Source organism: Callorhinus ursinus, unplaced genomic scaffold (genome assembly GCF_003265705.2).
Source record: "Callorhinus ursinus isolate GAN/ISIS: 27379988/994484 unplaced genomic scaffold, GSC_fseal_2.0 scaffold48, whole genome shotgun sequence".
NCBI classification, from domain to species: domain Eukaryota; kingdom Metazoa; phylum Chordata; class Mammalia; order Carnivora; family Otariidae; genus Callorhinus; species Callorhinus ursinus.
Window position 1 is genome coordinate 11187614 of NW_027397110.1, and position 20874 is coordinate 11208487.

Here is a 20874-nt window from a genome sequence, read left to right on the forward strand (position 1 = left end):
TTAACTGTACCAACACCACGAGATGCACCTGTATAAGCCCACCCCCGCTGCCCACTCCTAGCCCCTTGTAGGGTCCCACCTCTGTAGTGATGTTCACTCACATGGCGCATTGTATAAATGGAATCACACAGCATGTAACCTCTTGAAATTGACTTTTTTCCCACTCAGGATAATCTTGATTACGTGCAGAAGTACAAGCTTACATACAAGCTTCTGCATTGCAGCAGACAGAATAATGACCCCCAAAGATGTCCACGTCCTATCCCTGGAATCTGTGAATATGTTACCTTATATGGCAAAAGACACTTTGCAGATGTAATTAAGTTAAGGATCTGTATCACTGAAGTTTTAGCGGGGCACATAGCTGCCCAACTAAAGACTACATTTCCCAGACTCCCTTGCAGCTACATGTGGCCATGTGGCTGGGTTGAGGCCAATAGATGTGAATGAATCTGATGTGTGTGCCTTCTGAGTGGTGACCTGTATGAGGTATGTAGTATTGAGTAACTTGTTTTCCCACAATTCCTTAAAACAACTATAGACATTTAGTATCTCACACAGTTCCAGGGCGTCAGGAATTTAGGAATGGCTTAGGTGAGTGATGCAGCGACTCTCAGGAAGTTGCTGTCAAGATGTCGGCTGGGTCTGCAGTTACCTCCAGGCTGCACCGTAGCTGGAAGATCCCCCTCCAAGGTGGCTCCTTCACATGGCGGGGCAGGTTCTCACGGGCTGTTGGTGGGAGGCCTCATTCCCTCACTGTGTGGACCTCTGTACAAGGCATGACTGTTCTCAGGACATGGCAGCTGGCTTCCTCCAGCACGAACGACACAAGAGAAAGCAAGGCAGAAACTGCAATGTCTTATAACCTAGCCTCGGAAGGTACCCTCTGTCTTTTCCAAAATATCCTATTGGTTACACAGTCATCCCTATTCGGTGTAGGAAAGGACAACACAGCGGGTCAGGGATCATTGGGGACAGTTTTGGAGGCTGGCTACCACATGTCCTTAATAGGAAAGGAATGTGTCAGCCCCTTTCCTCTCTCTCTTCTCCCTCTGCCTGGAATGACAGACGAATTGCAGTTTTGTGGCTGAAGGCATGTGAATAAGGGCAACCCCCGAGGGATGGCTGAGCTACACACTAGAAGGAGCCTGGGCGCCCAGCACTGCTGAGCTGCCGTGCCGGTGCTGGACCACCTCCCCAGACTGTTACATGAGATAGAAATACACCTCTGTCTCATGGAAGCAATGATGTTTTCCACTTGGTGACAGCAGCCTGATCTACCCTCTAACCAATACTGTCCCTTTGCTGAAGCAGTGAGCTTTGTGTCCCCACCCCGTCAGCTCCTTGACCTCTGGGAGGCTAGGCCAGGGGAAGACCGTGGTTGGAATCCATCTGCTTCTGCTCCTGACCCTCCCCTCTCTCAGACAGGTCCTGGCAATCTAGAAAGCAGGGTGAGCAACCAAATTTCAGCCCCATTCTTCCCCTACCAACTGCCCCCATCCCTTTCCCTCCTCAAAGGATGGGCTAAGAGCATCATTCCTTTATTTGAAAGCTTCTTGAAACCATAGGTTTTTAAACTGCCCTGAAGAAAGAGCCCACTGACCAACAGCATCACTCTGTAAGAAGGTCTCTGCTTTCCTAATATAGCCTTGGCCATCTGTCTGGATGCACTTGGCAGTCTAGAAAGTTCTTTCCCATCCATCCCTTTTCTCACTTGAACATGAAAACAACCCCAGGAGTCTCATTTTGCAGGGGAGAAGAGCGAGGCTCAAACAGAGCTGGTTGGGAGGGCTCAGAGGCATGTGGCTTTCATTTTATTCCATCAATTTTTTAAAAAGATTTTATTTACTAATTTTAAGGAGAGAGAGAGTGCGCGAGTGGGAAGAGGGAGAGGGAGAATCTCAAGCAACTCCGCACTGAGCACAGAGCCCCACATGGGCTCAATCCCACAACCCTGAGACTATGACCTGAGCTGAAATCAAGTCAGATGCTTAATGGACTGAGCCCCCCAAATTGTAATAATCATCATTACAGTAACATGTGAGCCAGGACCATTTGGTCCAACCCCCTGGTAGCAGCTGCTCTGTTCTCCCTCAGTATTCAAGTTGGCCTGTGGGGATCCTGCCTGGTGCCTCTGGCCAGGCTTCCCTGATCTCAGCAGAGCCCTTTTTTTCTAGATGAACACAGACACCAGTCTGCAACCCAATGGCTTTCCCTGGCTCTGTGGGAATGTCCGCTCCTTTACATTCCCTCCATCTGTGTCTGGGAGCCCCTAGGGAACTCTCTGTGGCCGGTGGCTTCTGAGGCTTTAGTGGGGATCATCTCTTCCTTTTTGCTCACTCATGGTCCTGTCTCTCCTCCCCAGGAGTCAAGCTTGAGCTCAGGAGGGGGGCTCATGAGAGTAAGTGTTCACCCCTTCAACAGTACAAATGGAAGTACCTGGTGTGGCAGGCACTGAGCAGAATGTTAAGGACACAGACGTACCTTCTGTGTGGACCTGCCATCTTCACAGACTCACAATCCAGGAGGGAAGACAGCCTTTAACAAGGATTGAAACAGTGAGATGCCACTTCACGCCCAGCACAACTTAGAAAGGTCAGTACTTGCAAGTGTTGGTGACGATGCAGGGGAGTTGGGCGGTTTCAGGCATGGCTGCAAACATGTGAATTGGCACAGCCGTTCCAGAAACCAATCAGGCAGTATCTGGCAAGATCCGATCTTGGCATGCCCCATAACCCAGAAATCCCACCTCCTGGGTAATCATCCTGGAGAAACTCTCATCAAAATCTCTCAGAGAATCTGGGCAGAGATATTCGTTGCTGCATTGCTGGTGGCAAAATGTGGCAGATCTGTGCTAGGGAAGTTAGAGCAGCAAGAAAGAACAAGGTGTGCTTACATCAACAGAGAGATAGATCTCAAAGCAGTAAACAGAGCGAGATTTAACTTTTTTTTTTAAAGATTTTGTGTATTTATTTGACAGAGAGAGAGACAGAGTGCAGAAGCAGGGGGGAGTAGGAGAGGGAGGAGCAGACTCTCTGCTGAGCAGGAAGCCTGATGCGGGCCTCGATCCCAGGACCCTGAGATCATGAACTGAGCCGAAGGCAGATGCCTAACCATCTGAGCCACCCAGGCGCCCCATAATTTTTGAAAATGAAAACACATGCAAGGAAAAAAAACAAAACACATGCAAGAAATCTTAAAAGAAAATTCACAAGATTCACGCATGTGTGGGGAAGATGAATGGGAAACAAAGAAAAAGGAAAGCATAAAAATAAATAAGAAAATAATTTTGCATAAACTACCAAAGATCACTGCTATCCCCTGAAAGTCTGTCTACTCAACTCTATGTAGCTAGAGTTTCTTAGAGGCAGAATAAAAACAAATAACTACACTCGTAAACAAGTAAGCCTAGGGGAGATAATCTGAGGGTCACATCTCAGGCTGCTCTGCTCTGTGTTCAAAACACTCTCCTCTGGTGTTGGCCAACCCTCAAAGCAACCCTCCATGTTGGACTCTCCTTTACCTTCCAGTGAGTTCTTTCCCGGAAGTCTTCTCGGCTCCATGCAGAGAGGCCCATGTTGGATGCCCCAGGACCTCCAGTCTTACCCGAATCACAGGTGAACACTGCTTATGTCTCAAGAGGAGACCTAGATCATGGACCCCTTCGTGGCCCCATTTTGTAATCATTTATCAAGTGCTTGCTTGCTGTGGGGCACAGGAGCACAAAGAGGAACGACAGTGATGAACACCACTGTATTGGGGCGCCTGGGTGGCGAAGTTGGTTAAGCATCCAACTCTTGGTTTCGGCTCAGGTCGTGATCTTGGGGTTGTGGGATCAAGCCCCGCATTGGGCTCTGTGCTCAGTGTGGAGTCTGCTTGAGATTCTCCCTCTGCCCCTCCCCCTGCTCTCTCTCCAAAATAAATAAATAAATCTTAAAAAAAAAAAGCCCCTCTCTTTTGCATATGGCGTGGCAGCCTTCATTCTAGCACTTTGAGTACATCAACCTACTTAAATCCATCTAAACACACAGAGATTGACGACATTGGCTAGTTGATCCTGGTATCCCTAGAAAAGAAATGGTTGGAGGGTCTACTGAATTCCTAATTGGTCTACGGAAGTGGAAGAATTCTCCATCAAGTAAAGAGGGACTAACTCGAGTAACCAAAACAAAGTCAATGCCATCAATCAGTTCTTGGACTTGAACCAGTTTATGCACTCAGACACCTTGAATAAAGGGAAGCTGGTTCCCCTTGAGGGGGGACCCCACTACACTGCCAAAAAGTTACCCTCTTCTCCCCTGGGTTTATAGAAGCATTATCTACAATAGCCAAACTATGGAGGCAGCCCAAGTGTCCATCGACTGATGAATGGATAAAGAAGATGTGGTCTATATATACAATGGAATATTAGCCATCAAAAGAATGAAATCTTGCCATTTGCAATGACGTGGACAGAGCTAGAGAGTATCATGCTAAGCGAAATAGAGAAAGACAGATACCATATGATTTCACTCATATGTGGAATTTAAGAAACAAAGCAAACGAACAAAGAAAAAAAGAGACAAACTGAAAAACAGACTCTTTTTTTTTAAAGATTTTATTTATTTATTGGACAGAGAGAGAGAGAGGGAACACAAGCAGCGGGAGAAGGAGAGGGAGAAGCAGGCTTCCTGCTGAGCGGGGAGCCCGATGTGGGGCTCGATCCCAGGACCCTGAGATCATGACCTGAGCCGAAGGCAGACGCTTAACGACTGAGCTATCCAGGCGCCCCTGAAAAACAGACTCTTAACTATAGAGAACAAACTGCCGGTCACCAGAGGGGAAGTGATTCGGTGGTGGGGGAAATAGGTGAGGGGGATTAAGATCACACTTATCATGATGAGCACTGGGTGATGTATGGAGGTATTGAATCACTATATTGTACACCTGAAACTAATATAACACTGTATGCTAACTCTACTAGAATTAAAATAAAATAAAAAAAAAACTAACAGAAAAGATCAATGTTAAAAAAAAAAAGCAGTGTGAGCCATTTAAAATTGAGCTTGCCATTTCTCTGGCAGGAAAAGAAATTTAGCCAATCTAGGACTGAAAAGAAAAATGGGCGCTGCACACATATATCAAGTGGAAAGTAAAAAAGAAATAAAGTAACAGTCTGAGAATTTCAAATGGAGCTCAGTGAGCAAAGAGTGACAGATTAAAAAAAAAAAAAAAAAAGAAGTTACACTCTACAGCTTTCTCCCAGCCTCCCCCAAGGGCACATCCAGCCCTTTACTAAGGTGACTGCGCTTAGGGAAAAGAGATAATCAGACTTTTCTGGCTCTAAACTGACGAGAACTCCAGGAGACCCAGAACATCATGGTGGTCCACCAGTCAGAGCAAGGGCTTTTGGGGAGATCAGATGATCCATGGAGTGTCAGCTTAGGTCTGTCTCACACTTGGCCAGATGGGTCCCCAAACCCATCCCATGGTTATTTCCCCAGTTCTAGAATGTGTGATTGGAATAGACATCTTCAGCAATCGGCAGAGTCCCCATAATGCCGATGTTGCTACCATCCTCATCTTACAGAGGGGAATTCGGAAGCAGGGAAGATTCCTTCATTCACCCAAGGTCACACAGCTGGAGACTGGGATTCAAACCATGGCAGTCTGGCTCCAAATCCACGTCCTCAACATTCTACTGCCCCTAAGTGCTTGCAGCTTCACAGGGGAGAGAAACAAGTACACGGATAATTGATGCGCCTTGTAGAGTTGTAGCTGTAGAGATGAGCATACGGGTTATGAGGGTCTGGGGGCACGGTGGGGTCAGCGAAGTGTTCCCAGCAGAGGTGGTGTCTAAACACAATTTTGAAGGATGAGTCAGAGGTACTGAGACTAAGGAGAGTGGGGGGCAAAGACGCTCCAGATGGGCAGAGGGGCCCTGCCGAGGAGGAGGCGGTCACATGGGGAGGTGGTGCAGATGGCTCAGGCTGCGGGAGCTTGGGTGTGAGAGCTCATGGAACCTGGGACGTGAAGGTAGGTGCCAGGGTCCCCGAGAGGGCTGCCGTGGATGGGGTCCTGCTCCTGCCTCCTGGGGCCCAGCCCAACCTGCCTTTCTTGCCACTGTAGCTTGTGACATTCCAGAGCATCCCCAACATGTGGTTTCTGTACACAAGTCCTTGTGGTTAGTGTTTAGCAATGCACTTTCATCTCAGAGTAAACACTTCTTTAGTTTTGTTTTTGCTTCCTCTTTATTTATCGCCCTGGGCATCTTCTTGACCCCCCCCCCCCCCCCGAGGCCCTAGAAGGAAGACAAAAGCTCTTCGGAAAGCCTTGGAGGGCTGGGGGCCCTTTGTGAATGACTCTCATCCTGGTCACAGGGACTGAAGTCCTTGGAGACAACACTTCTCTGGTCCTTTACAACCCAGCAACAGCCTGGGAAGTGAGGGAACTCACTGCCCTGGGCCCTGGCCGTGGTTTAGGGGGAGAAGAAAGGGGTGGATAAATGGGGGTGCCTACTGGGAGGGCCAGCCCTGTGCACTTCCGTTCCTTCTCTTAATCCTCACTTCCACCGGTGAGATAGGGACTAGTTGGCCCATTTCTCGGGTGAGGAAAATCTGGCACAGAGAGGTAAGTGAGCTGGCCCAAAGTTGCACAGCAGCACGAGGAGGGGCAGAGCTGAGGGCTCGCACTAGGTGGCTGTGACACCCGTCTTTCCCAAGATCCCACTCATTGGCTTGAAGCGTGGACAGTTCGGTGTCCTTAGGTTGGTGGGAAGTAGGTAGGTTAGGGAAAGTAACTGAGAGGCTAGAGAAGAAAGACTCGGGGCGCCTGGGTGGTTCAGTCAGTTGGGCGTCTGCCTTCGGCTCAGGTCATGATCCCGGGGTCCTGGGATCGAGCCCCACGTTGGGCTCCCTGCTCAGCAGGAAGCCTGCTTCTCCCTCTCCCTCTGCTTGCCGCTCTGCCTGCTTGTGCTCTCTCTCTATCTCTGTTAAATAAGTAAAAATCTTTAAAAAAAAGAAAAAAGAAGAAGAAAGACTCATTATTTTCCTTTTGGGGTCCAGGGACTGGCATGAAAATAACTCTGGCCAACGCCACTGGGTGCTTATCTGGTTCCAGGCACTGTTCTGAGCACTTCGCTGGTATGGAGGCATCGAAACCTCACCACACTTCTACTGACCTAGGTAACAGTCTCATTTCACAAGTAAGGAACCTGAGGCGCAGAAAGGGAAAGAAACTTGCCCGAGGTCACACGGCTCATGAGTGGCAGAGCTAGGATTTGAAATGAAGCTGTCCCTTAAAAAAAGAAAAAAAAAGACCACTTTTGAAAAAAGATCTTATTTATTTATCTGAGAGAGAAAGAGAGCAAATGCACGCGAGCAGGGGGCGGGGCAGAGGGAGAAGGAGAGAAGCAGGCTCGCTGCTGAGCACAGAAGCCGGATGCGGGGCTCGAGCTCACGACCCTGAGATCATGACCTGAGCTGAAATCCTGAGTCGGACGCTCAACTGACTGAGCCACCCAGGCGCCCCTAGAGCACTCTTTTTAATTAATTAATTAATTTTTAATTGTGGTGAAACACATATCACATCAACTGTGCCGTCTTAACCGTCTTCCAGTGAACAGTCCAGGGGCACTAAGAACATTCACACTTGTGCCGCCACCACCGCCATCCATCGCCAGAGCTTTTTTCCACTTGCAAAACAAACTCTGTCCCCACTGAACAGCGACTCCCCATCTGCCCTTCCCTGCAGCCCCTGGCAGGGGGCATTTTTTGTTTTTTGTTTTTCAAGTAGGCCTCACACCCAGCATGGAGCCCAACGCTGGGCTCGAACCCACGACCCTGAGCTCCAGACCTGAGTTGAGATCAAGTGTCGGATGCCTCCCCGAGGGAGCCACCCAGGCGCTCCACGTGGCATTTTATTCTCTGCCTCTACAGAGCTGACTCCTCTAGGTACCCCACAGAAGCGGAATCCTAAGGTATTTGTCCTTTTGTGACTGGCTCATTTCACGAAGCAGGACGTCTTCCAGGCTCATCCACGCTGTAGCCTGGGTCAGAGCTGTCTTCGTCTTTAAGGCTGAGTGCGATTCCACGGTGCGCGTATACCACACCTGCTCACGGGCACTGGGGGCCTTCCACTTCCTGGCTAATGGGAACAAGGCCGCTATAAACAGGGTTGTGCAACTTTCTCTCCGAGACCCTGCTTGCAGTTCCGCGGGGCGCCCAGAAGTCCAGAGAGCACGCTTCACCACGTTCCCTGCCTCTTAGCAGAAACCCCGCCAGCTTCTCCGGCTGTTCTGTGAGGCCTCCTTGCGGGCGGGACTCGCACCTGGGGCCATTCCAGGGAGGTCTGTGTGAGCAGAGAAGTCCTTCCTGCGTGCCCCCCACAGACACGGGCTTCTTTTCAGCCATCTTCTCCTCAGCTTGAGAAGCTCCTGCCTGCCTTGCTGTGGCATAACATGCGGTGAAGGGTCCTTCCAGCCACCACCTGCTCAGGAGCCAGGCTCTCTGGGCCCGAATCGGACCTTGACCCTCTCCGGCCCTGTGGCCTCAGTGAAATTCCTGAGCTGCCCTGTGCCTTATTAGATCAACTGTAACATGGGTTCGTCATCCCCAGCAGTCCCTCTCGGTCCCTTGTGTACGGAATGAGTGAGCAAACCCCAGAAAGGCTCAGAACAGTGCCAGGCCAGTGGCGGGCACTCAGCACATGTCCCCTCTAGGTCCAGGCAGTGCAGAACCCACAAGAAGCAGCCCACGGGAGTGCTGAGCTCTCTGGCTGACCGTTGAAACACTGGGGCTAAGTCTCAGCTCTGTCACTTCTGGTGTGACCTTGGGCAAGTGGCCTTCTGTCTCTGAGCTTAGCTTTCTTCATCATTCAGAGATGGTTAGGCCTCCCCTGCCTCACTCCCGGGGAGGAGATCAGGTGAGACCTGATTATCTGTGAAGCCCATCTAGAACCTGTCTTGGGCCCCACTTTCTCTGCCTGTGTGTGGGTCCCGTGTCCCCGGCTGATGAGGGGCAGGATCAGCATCTCACACCTGACCCTCAACAGATGTCCCTCAGTAGACACACATCATCCAATCAGTGGTGCTCCTGGACCCCAGGCATTTGCAGGGCAGATGTCAACCTCAGGGAACTGAGAGAGAATTTTTTGGCTCCCACAGGGAAAAGTCCGAGCAGAGCTGGATGCAGGTATGGGATGCCGCGATCGGGTCCCTCTCTCCGTCCCTGAGCCCTGCTTTCCTGCAGTTAGGGCTTATTTTCAGGTGGGCTCTCCCTACGTGATGGCAGACAGCCACCGGCTATCCAGTATCACGTCAAACCAGTTGGCGGCCTCAGTGGAAAGAGAGCTGATTTCTCTAAATAGTTGCAGCAAACATCCTGGGGCTGCCTCCTCCCTCCCAGACTTGATCTCAAAACCTCCTCAGAACATATCCTGGGCTTCTGACTGGTCAGGTCTGAGTTGTGGACCCGCTCCAGATTTGGGAAGTGGGTCAGCCCCACTTCTACCATGGGGACCCAGAGAGGGTGACTGGTGGCTCCCCGAAGGAGAATTTAGGTGCTGTTATCAGAAGCCGGGGCAGGAAGAGACGGTGTTAAGGGCCCTGGGCAGGGAGCCTAGACTCTGGTCCGAGCTCTGTCATTCCCTCCCCGCGTGGCCCCGAGAAAGTCACTGTCCCTTTCTTGGGCCTGTTTCCTCATCTGTAAAAGAGGGAGAGCCTCCATCAGTGGGTCAAAAACCTGGCTGCTGCTAGCATTAACTGGTAAGCTCCTAAAAATGTAGATTCCCTGGCACCATCTTAGACTGTTCTGACTCAGGAGTTCTGGGGGAGGACCAAGGACTCTGCGTTTTTGACAACAACCCAAAGATTCTGCTGTGTTTCGACTTTCAGAAGTCACTGGATGAGATGACTGCCGAGGTCCCTCCCATTCTAATGTCCTCTGGTTCCAAAGTGAATTAATGGGGGTCAGAGGCTGAGCAGAAAGATGGTGGCCGACCCAGCAAAGCTCACCAGATATTCCAGTACCTCCCCAGCATTGGCCCACACCCTTCCACTTGGACGGGCCCACTGTGGTTCTGGCCAATGAGATGTGAGTGAAAAGGACACATGTCCCTCCCAGGAGGAGGCAGGTGAAAGTTCATGAACAGAACCTGAACTTTGGGGCTACTGCCACACACGGTAAAGATGTGACAGTGGACACAGGAGGGAAAGTGGGCTGGGGCCTTGATATTCTTCCTTCCTGCCTTTTTCCGGCTGACTGGGGACCTCCGGCGCAGAGTAGTGGCAGTCAATTCACACCGTGGCCTCCAGAGGAGGAAGAACAGGAAGGCCGTCCAAAGGCCAGAGGCATCCCAGGACAGTTGGAGAAGTGTGGGCATGGATTGGCTGGACATCCCACGGCTCGTCGATACCCATGTAAGGCACTAGGGTTGGGGGAATGCTATGAGGTATTCATCCTTATCGGGGTTGGAGGGCACGCCCAGGGGGAGGAGTGACTCACCCTGAGTCCTGAATACCTCTGATGCTTAGGGAAATCCAGTCCAAAGTCTTCCTCATCCAGGTCATCTCCTTCCATAGAACATGACTTCAGAGTGGCTTTGAGAATGTTGACACCAATGGATGGTCACTCCTTTCAGAGGTGACCCCTTGTTAGGGTTTGGAAATTTTCCCTTGGATCTTAGAAAAAAAATCATGACTCTGCCTTTCCATGGTAAACTCTAGCATTTGCGGACACAAGGTTATTCTTTGCATTTGGGTTTCTTCTTACCCCAGACAAGGCCTCTACTCATGAGATTAAAAATCAGTTTTAAATTTTAGTTATGTTTTGATTTTTATTATTTATTGTATTTATATAATTAATTGTATTTCCACTTTTAATTTAAATTTTATGTATTTTTTAAAAAAAATAATACATTCTCAGGGCGCCTGGGTGGCTCAGTTGGTTAGGCGTCTGCCTTCGGCTCAGGTCATGATCCCAGGGTCCTGGGATCGAGTCCTGCATCGGGCTCCCTGCTTGGCGGGGAGTCTGCTTCTCCCTCTATCCCTCCCACACCCCCAAAGAAAGAGATAAAATCTTTAAAAAAATAATACATTCCCATAATACAAGTCAAATGATACAGGAGGATGTACAGTGAGAAGCAAGTCTTATTCCCACCCTTATCTCCCAGTGCCTCAGTCCTGGAGATAGAATCCAGGGACATTTAAAGAAAAACTTACCGGTGGGGTAACGTGGGTGGCTCAGTCGGTGAAGCATCTGACTCTTGATTTTGGCTCAGGTCATGATCTCAGGATTGTGAGATCAAGCCCGCTGTCGGGCTCTGTGCTGGGCATAGAGCCTGCTTACAGTTATTTCTCTCCCTGCCGCCCTCCCCTCCTCTAAAAAAAAGAAAGAAAAACTTACTGGTAATAATAGGTACTGTTTATTAAAATTTGTTGTGCATTGGGCATATAGTGGGCACTCTCCACACACCATTTTCCCAATGTCCACAATGACCCAAACTTGGCATATTACAGGAGAGGAAACTGACCCTTGGACAGATAAAATAACATGTCCAAGGTCACCCAGAATAAAAGGCAGAGCCAGGGCCAACATCATGCTTTTTTTCCAGTGTGCTGGCTGCCTTGCAAGATCACTAATTAACATTGGTATAATGTTTTCCTATTTATAAACTGTGTCATAAGACATTTAAGGCTCATGGCTATCCTGTGGGGCAGGCAGGGAAGACATTATTGTTGTATCCGGCATTCAAATGATGACACTGAGGTTCCAGGAGGACCTATGGTTCTAGGAACATGTGGCTTGGCCCTGTGCCAAGTGCCTCATACACCTGAATTCATTTAATCCTAATGACAGCCCTTGGAATTTTTTACTTTAAAGTTGAAGAAAGCAAGAGTCAGAGAGGTAAAATGACCTGCCTAAGGTCACACTGCAAATAAATGGGAAAACCAGGAAGGGATCACCTGGTCTGTCTAACCTCAAAGTGATACTCTTCTAATTGTCAAGCACTAGGGCTTGCAGAGATCAAAATCTGCGTTTTCATTCGACTAGCCCATCGATCCTAAAATTGGAGCTAGGAGGGTAGTGTTGTTACTCCCCCATTTTCCAGGTGAGGAAGCTGAGGCCATCCTTAGCAAGATGGCAGGGGTTGTCCAAAGGCACACAGTTAACTAGCGGCAGAGGCAGGATTTGAGCCTGCTTCTGATTCTCTCCGGGACTTTTCCCCCACGCCCAGTAGCCAGACCTTGGACCTGCTTCCGATGAAGCCACGTCGGGCTTTCACATCAGCTGGGCCACGTCTGCCGCCAAAGATTATGTATGTGAGCACCCGGCAGGAAGGACGCGGACAGAGGGAGAGGGTCAGCCCCGAGTCCAGGCAAAATGACCTCTAGCTGTCCTTCAAGCCTCAATGTCAGTCCCCGTTACGTCCCTGCCCCCAATTCTCCAGCTCCCACGGTTTCCAAGTTCTTCTTGCCCCTGGCAGAAACTTCCCAGAGTTTTCAGCGCACAAGCAGTAAAGGGGAACCCGGCGGGCCTGTTCCTCGCCACCTTTGGGAGCGGAATTAGATTCAGATTTGCATAACGTGCTCGATTGGCTCCTGAGACCGGAGTGGGCGGGCTCAATTAAATCTACCTGTCGGAGTGGGGAACGCGCACGGCTTCTGGGCAGACGTGGAAGGGCCACCTGGCAGCGGGGAATGAGGCCCTGAGCCCTGTTGGTGGGTCAGAGGCATGGACCGCCTACACTCCACACAGCCGCTTCGCAAGTGCGGCCTCCTGTAAACGCGCACCTGCTAGATGGAGGGTTGCAAAACACAGTAACTTCGGTTACTTCTGCGGGACTTCTTTGGGGGAGGAGATGAGGCAAGGAAGGGCGGGAGTGGGAGGGAGATTTTCAACGTAAAGCCTTTTATGCCCAAACTGTGAACCGTGGGAGTTTATTAAAGCATAACTTTAAAATATATATATATTATTTTGGGGGGCGCCTGGCTGGCCCAGTCAGTAGAGTATGTGACTCTTGATTACTGGCAGTAGTTCGAGCCCCACATTGGGGGTAGAGATTACATTTAAAAAAATAATTTTGGGGGGGCGCCTGGGTGGCTCAGTCGGTTGGGCGTCTGCCTTCGGCTCAGGTCGTGATCCCCGCGTCCTGGGATCGGGCCCCGCAACGGGCTCTGTGCTCGGCGGGGAGCCTGCTTCTCCCTCTCCCACTGCCTGCCTGTCTGCCTACTGTGCTCTCTCTCTCCCTCTGTCAAATAAATAAATAAAAATCTTTAAAGATTTTGTTTATTTGACAGAGAGACTCACCGAGAGAGGGAACACAAGCAGGGGGAGTGGGAGAGGGAGAAGCAGGCTTCCTGCTTCCATGCGGGGCTCGAACCCAGGATCATGACCGGAGCCGAAGGCAGATGCCTAATGACTGAGCCACCCAGGTGCCCCTAAAAAAAATAATTAAAAAAAATCAAAATTATTTAAAAAATGAAATTAAAAATATTTATTATTTTAAATTTTATATTTAACTTAAAATTTTACATATGTATTTAAATTTTGTTTTAAGAGGTTCTCATGGTGCGTACATTTTGTGTGTTCCACATGTGTGTGCAGACGTAGATATATTAGAATATTAGATATAGATACAGATAGATGGATAGACCTTCTTCTTCTTTGTCTTTTTTAAAGTGGGCTCCACACCCAGCCTGGAGCACAACACGGGGCTCGACCTCATGACTGTGAGATCAAGACCTGAGCTGAGATCAAGAGTCGCATGCTTGGGGCGCCTGGGTGTCTCTCTCTGTCAAATAAATAAATAAAATCTTAAAAAAAAGAAAGAAAGAAAGAAAGAAACCTTAAAAAAAAAAAGTCACATGCTTAACCAACTGAGCCCCCCAGGTGCCCCTGGAGGGATCTTCTTAGGACACTGTCAGATAACTTTTTAGCCTGGCATTCAAAGCCCTCACAACCTGCCCTAGCCTCTTCCCAGCTGCCCATCAACCCTGAACCCAAAGCTACAGTCCCACAGATTGGTCTCTGTGCCCAACCACCTTTCTGTCCCAACTTTGCTCCGACTTTGTCCTTGCCTTTGCCTCAACACAGACACTCTCTCTCCTTACAGCTCCATCTTTGAAGTTCTACCCAGCCTTGGGGGTCACTCAGCCTCCTCCCTGATCCACAGTCAAGAGTTGATCTCTGCCTCCTCTGTGCTTCCAGGCACTTGGCTTATACTTGTCTGAGTGCACTCATCAAAATGTCCACCCATACAGCCCCCCACAATCCTCATTGTTTCATCAGCCCACCTCCCTGGCCTTGGCCAGTGGCATTTATTGATTCAACAAACATTTAGTGAGCACCTGCTGGGGGCCAGCTGCTATTGTAGGTATTGGGGATAGACCAGGGAACCAACTTACAACAAGTTCCTGTTCTCCTGGACTTCACGTTTTAGTGAAGATGAAGAGTTAATGGATAAACCAACAGAGTGGACAATTTGTTAGGTGGTGACAAACGCTTGGAAACAACTAAACCAGGGAAAAGGGTCTGCCCTAGACAGGGATATTGATTCTTGTTTGGTTTAGGTGTTTAGGGATGGTTGTGTGGAGGTGACATTTTAGGAGCAATCCGAATGAAGTAAGGAGGACACCGTGCAGTATTTGGAGAGTTCCAGGATGAGTAAGGGAAAGGCAGAACAGTCATGTGTCCAGTCAGTGCCCAGCAAATGGACGTTCAATTAAATTGGACAAGGGAGGAGCACTTGGCTGGCTCAGTCGGTGGAGCATGTGACTCTTGATTTGGGGGTTGTGGCTTTGAGCCCCATATTGGGTATAGAGATTACTTAAAAATAATTAAAAAAATAAGTAAATAAAATAAATTGGACAATGGAGGGGGGAGAGAAGATGGTCACTGGTCCAGGAGACTGTGAAGACAGCTTCTTCTATTCTCCAGGACTGGCGACCCTGGCCTCTACCCAAATGACAGCTGTAACCAGTAGCACGACCTTTGGAAGCCGTACCCAGCAAGTTTGGCTTCTCTAGAGAGCCAGCATGGAATTGTGGGAAGGAGAACCTGGCTCGGGGTTCAACCCTGGTTTGGGCCCTCATCTGTGTGAAAGATCCTGTGTTAGATTTTTCACATACCTTATCTCCCTTAATACTCAGAACAACATTTTGAGGTATGACTGGTGGCTTACAGAGGTTCAATAACTTGCCAAAGCTACATTGCCAATAAAATTCCATTAATGTGCCATGAAGTCAATGTCATGACCAGCATTTTAAACAATGAAATAGATTAGAAGATATCAGAGTATCTGGGGGAAACCTGTTTCATTTATGTGAGTATATTTGTATTAGAAGATATAGTCCTCCAATATATAGTGGTTTGAAGGTAAAGAAACAAAAACTCTCGGCGCCTGGGTGGCTCAGTTGGTTAAGCGACTGCCTTCGGCTCAGGTCATGATCCTGGAGTCCCGGGATCGAGTCCCGCATCGGGCTCCCTGCTCAGCGGGGAGTCTGCTTCTCCCTCTGACCCTCTTCCCTCTCGTGCTCTCTATCTCTCATTCTCTCTCTCTCTCAAATAAATAAATAAAATCTTAAAAAAAAAAAAGAAACAAAAACTCTAAGAACACGGTTTTGGATACTGCCACAGATAAAGCACCTGCGCATACTGCTTTGCTATGAGGGCTGCTATTGGAACGTGTCTAACCAGAGGGCAGACCTGAAATTGCTCAGCGACCCTGATTCATCAGACCTCTGTGCTGGACTGATGCGATGAACAGAACCTACTGGATTAGTACTTCTCCTCCTCCTCTTAGGCTTTCTTCTCCGCTTCCTTCTTCTTCTTCTCTGGTCCCAGAAGACCACATCTAGCCCTGATCTCTCTGCTACATGGCTCTTAGGCCAGCCTCCATCCAACTGTCTCCATCTCTAGGCTAAAAGACAATAAAAGTGAAACCTTTTGTCCAAACAAAATTCGGCACATGGATGTTCAGTTCACAGCAGTTTTATTCATAATTGCCAAAACTTGGAAGCAACCAAGATGTCCTTTGGTAGGTGAATTGTATTGGTAGGTGAATTTTATTTATTTATTTATTTAGCACTAAAAAGAAATGTGCTATCAAGCCATGAAAAGACAGGGAGGAACATTAAATGCATATTACTAAGTGAAAGAAGCCAATCTAAAGAGGCCACATATATACTGTATGATTCCGACTATATGACAACTGCAAAAGGCAAAAGTATTGTAAAATACTTTTATATAGTAAAAAAATATCAGTGGTTGCAGGGGTAGGGGTAGGGGCGGAACAGGCAGGGCACACAGGATTATTACGGCAATGAAAAGACTCTGTATGATCTACAATGATGGATTCATGTTATTTTACATTTGTCCAAACCCACAGAATGTACAACCCCAAGAGTGAACCATAATGTAAACCATGGACTCTGGGTGATGATGATGTGTCAGTGCAGGTTCATCACTTACAAATGTCCCACCAATAAGGGTTCTTGTCACCAGTTCCAGTACGTGTGTTGGGGGGGGGCCCACACCAACAAGCAATGCTCCAGATACCAGCTGAGTGCCGTACAATTCAACTCAGTTCTGCCACTTCTACCAAGACAGGGTCAGATCCCACAGGTGAAGAGGGGCTCGGTGCTTCAAGCCTCCCCCCCCCCGCCCCTTCAGAGGTCAGTCACAAGTCCAGGTTGTCACCTGTGCCTCTGACCCACAAGATATAGATCAGAGCTTCCAAAGATCCCCCCCCAACCATCTTGGGTCCCATTAATTTGCTGAAGCTCATAGAACTCAGGAAACCTGCTTATTCACTAGATCACTGTTTTTTCTTTTTTAAGATGTTATTCATTTATTAGAGAGAGAGAGAGAGAGAGAGCGTGCACGCACAAGCAGGGGGTGCGGCAGGCAGAGGCAGAGGAAGAAGCAGGCTCCCTGCAGAGCGGGGAGCCCAATGTGGGACTCGATCCCAGGACCCTGGGATCATGACCGAGCAGAAGACAGCCACTCAACCAACTGAGCCACCCAGCCACCCTAGATCACTGTTTTTTTATAAAAGGCTATAACTCAAGGACTGCCAGAGGGATGAGGGGCATAGGGCAAGGTGTGGGGAGAGGGTACGGAGCATCCACATCACTCTCGGAATCTCTGTGTTCACCAACCGGAAATTCTTTGAACCTCATCCTCTTGGTTTTTTATGGAGATTTCATTACAAAGGCACGACTGATTAAATCATTAGCCATCAGCCCCTGATTCAACCTCCAGCGCCCCTCACCTCCCCGGAGGCCGGGGGTGGGGTGGGGTGGGGACGGGACTGAAAGTTCCAACCGTCTCTGCACTGGGTTGGCTCCACTGGTGACCAGCCCCCATCCCCAGGTGCTTTCCAAAAGTCACCTCATTAACATAACAAAAGACACTTTTGTGGCTGTCAACACTTAGGAAATTCCAAGGGTTTTAGGAGCTGGGAGCCTGGAACCTTGACCAAGAGCAAATATGAGAAATACATTGTGTTCTCTGAATGACCAACTATATATGTTTTTTATAAATAATATCACAACCATGCTGGGTGGGAGATGTTAACGATGAGAAGACTATGCACAGGTGGGAGATATATGGGAAAATCTCCAATTTTTTTGTGAACCTAAAACTGCTCTAAAAAATAAAGTCTTTTGGGGCGCCTGGGTGGCTCAGTTGGTTAAGCAACTGCCTTCGGCTCAGGTCATGATCCTGGGGTTCTGGAATCGAGCCCCGCATTGGGCTCCCGCCCCGCATCCCGCTCCAGCCCCATATTGGGCTCCCTTCTCAGCGGGGAGTCTGCTTCTGCCTCAAAATACATAAATTTAAGAAAAATAAAAATTAAAGGGGCGCCTGGGTGGCTCAGTGGTTAAGCGTCTGCCTTCGGCTCAGGTCATGATCCCAGGGTCCTGGGATCGGGCCCCGCATCGGGCTCCCTGCTCCGCGGGAAGCCTGCTTCTCCCTCTCCCACTCCCCCGGCTTGTGTTCCTGCTCTCGTGCTCTCTCTCTCTGTCAAATAAATAAATAAAAATCTTAAAAAAATTAAAATTAAAAATAAAGTCTTTTATTTTTTATTTTTTTAAATTTTATTTATTTATTTTTATTTATTATTCAATGCAGTTAAAGTGTTGCTCAGAAAGGGGCCCTGGAGCCAGAGGTCCCGGCTTGAAGCCTGGCTCCACCCCTTATTAATCCTGTGGTGTTGGGCAAGTCACTCAACCTCTCTGTGCTTCCACGGCCTCATTTGTACCATTTGGAATTGAAAGAGACCTACCTCCTAAGGCCGCTGTGAGCGTTTCGGGAGTGAGTATGTAGGACTGTTCTCAGCAAACACATCGTGGCCCATCCCGTGGGCCAGCCACGGAGAGGGGTTTGTAGGTAAGCAGAGAAGGAATCCCTAGCCCCCTGCCGACCAGCTAAATGGGACATTGGCATTTACCAGCGGGCTGTCCTGGGCACTCACGCTTCTGCAGCAGGAGCTCTTTGCCCTGTTTACAAGGAGGCCCCCGGCTGTGAGCCCGCACCTCACCTTGGCCGCTACCTCCCGATCTTTGTGGTTTTGTCCCCATTCCCTTGGGTTATAGGACTGCAAGGTGGACAGGGTTCTGGTGGGCCAGGCAGCGCTTCTGCAGTCACTCCTGTCTGTTTGCCAGGGTCTCTGCCCCTCCTCCGGCTGATGCGTGGGCATTGCTTCCAACCTTCTCTATCTCCAGAATCTTGCAAGTCACTCTCTCTCCACACTGGCCAAGTTAACTGTGTACACACACAGTCCTCGAGTTTTTAAAGCACCTTCCCACACATTTTACCAGATGAGCTTCATGACACCAATCTTGTGAGAAGGGGCATGGACACACTAAGGCCCAGAGTGGTCAAGTGAGTAGTGTAGGATCACACAGTGAGGAAGTGGCAGCGTGGGATCCTCAGTCCAGCCCTCTTTCTAAATAACAATAAAACACCATAACATCCATGCGGGTGGCACCTGCGTGGGCCAGGTGTTCACCTGCCTGGTTTCATTTAATTCTCACGAGTGCTTCTCAAATTTTGCTTTCATATGAATCCCCTGGGCCTGATGTTAAGATGTAGATTCTGATTTCGGGGGTAAAGGCTGGGACCCAAGATCCTGCATTTCTTCTTTTTTTTTTTTCCTTAAAGATTTTATTTATTTGAGAGAGAGAGAGGGAGTGAGCGAGCACACACAAGCTGGGGGGAGGGGCAGAGGCAGAGGGAGAAGCAGACTCCCCGCTGAGCAGGGAGCCTGTTGCCAGGCTTGATCCCAGGACCCTGAGATCATGACCTGAGCGGAAGGCAGACGCTTAACCGACTGAGCCACCCAGGCGCCCCGAGAGTCTGCATTTCTGGCAAGCTCCCAGGGGATGCTGAGGCCACTGGGCTCAATGGACTGTAGTGGATAGCCAGGAAACTCTCAGTGTCCTGGGAGGTTGAAATCATCACCCTTGTTTTTTTCAGGTGAGCAACTGGAGGCTCCAGGCAGTTAAGAGAAAGCTCAAGAGCACCCAGCTCGTAGGTGGTAGAGCAGAGATCCAAACTCAGATGTCTGGGTGTCAGTCACTCAGCCTGTGTGCTTGTCTTTCTGTTCCAGCTGCTTTAGCAGCAGGGGTCCCAGTTGCATTTGCTCCGAATGGCTGCAATCCTGTGACGTCACCCTGATTCTACGGCCACCCAGCTGGGCAGGGCTGCCGAGATGGCTCTCCCATCTTGGAATGGACATCGCACCACGTGGCCTGACTTGCCGGCAAGGGATGCACTAGGACCATGAAGTCTTTTGCTACATGGAAATAAAATAGGGCTAAGTGGTAAAAATGCACCCTGGAAGGGTGGAGAGGCTGAGAGACACTCCCACTAGTCAAACATGCCAAGGTTGGCTGCAGGGGCCGTGCATGGTGCTCAGAGGAGGCCACGCTCTGTCACAGCATGGGCGTGGGATGGGTGCACCAGCTGGTGGGTCTCACCTTCAAATACCTGTTTCCATGGAGCTGGGAGAGACAAAGGTCACTTCATTTTTATTTAGTTTTATTCTTTTTATAAGAGCTTTATTGATATATAATTCATATACCATAAAATTCACCCTTTTGAAGTGTACAGTTCAGTGGTTTTCGGTATAGTCGCAGAGCTGTGCAACCATCACCACTATCAAATTCCAGAACATTTTCGTCATCCCCCCCAAAAAACCTCATACCCATTAGCAGTCATTCCCTGTTCCGTCCTCCCCTCAGCCCCTGGCAAACACTCGTCTACTTTCTGACTCCATAGATTTGCCTATTCTGGACATTTCATATAAATGGGATCACACAATATGTGATCTTTTTTTTTTTTTTTTTTTTGACAGAGAGAGAGAGACCGTGAGAGAGGGAACACAAGCAGGGGGAGTGGGAGAGGGAGAAGCAGGCTTCCCGCGGAGCAGGGAGCCCGATCCCAGGACCCTGGGACCATGACCTGACCCGAAGGCAGACCCTTAACGACTGAGCCACCCGGGCTCCCTAAATAGGTCTAGATTTAAATCACAGTTCTGTCTCTTGCTGTCTATGACCTTGGGCCTGTCAGCTTTACCTTTTCTGTGAAAAGGAGATTAGATACCACATCAGAGCGTTGCTGTCAGGATAAAAAGTCTTGTGGTAAGCATGTAATAGATGGTAGGCACTCTTATTATTAACTTTTTTTTTCTTAACTAATCTCTGCAGCCCACGTGGGGCTCAAACTCACCAGCCCAAGATCAAGAGTCTCATGCTCTACCGATTGAGCCAGCCGGGTACCCCTTGTAGACACTATTATTAAAACATGGGAAGATCCATCCATTCCACCAGTCCTGGCTGACTCCCTAGGAAGTGTCGCCTTCTGTGATACAGAGATGACAGGGACCCTTCAG

General features: G+C 49.1%; 1 long non-coding RNA gene across 1 annotated transcript; it reads left to right on the forward strand.

Moving 5' to 3' along the window:
* The first annotated feature begins 6392 nt into the window (after nt 1–6392).
* Nucleotides 6393–10797, forward strand: LOC141370873 (uncharacterized). Its single transcript, XR_012375340.1, has 2 exons — nt 6393–6609; nt 7044–10797. It is a non-coding gene; the product is annotated as an uncharacterized lncRNA (long non-coding RNA).
* The last annotated feature ends 10077 nt before the right edge of the window (nt 10798–20874 follow it).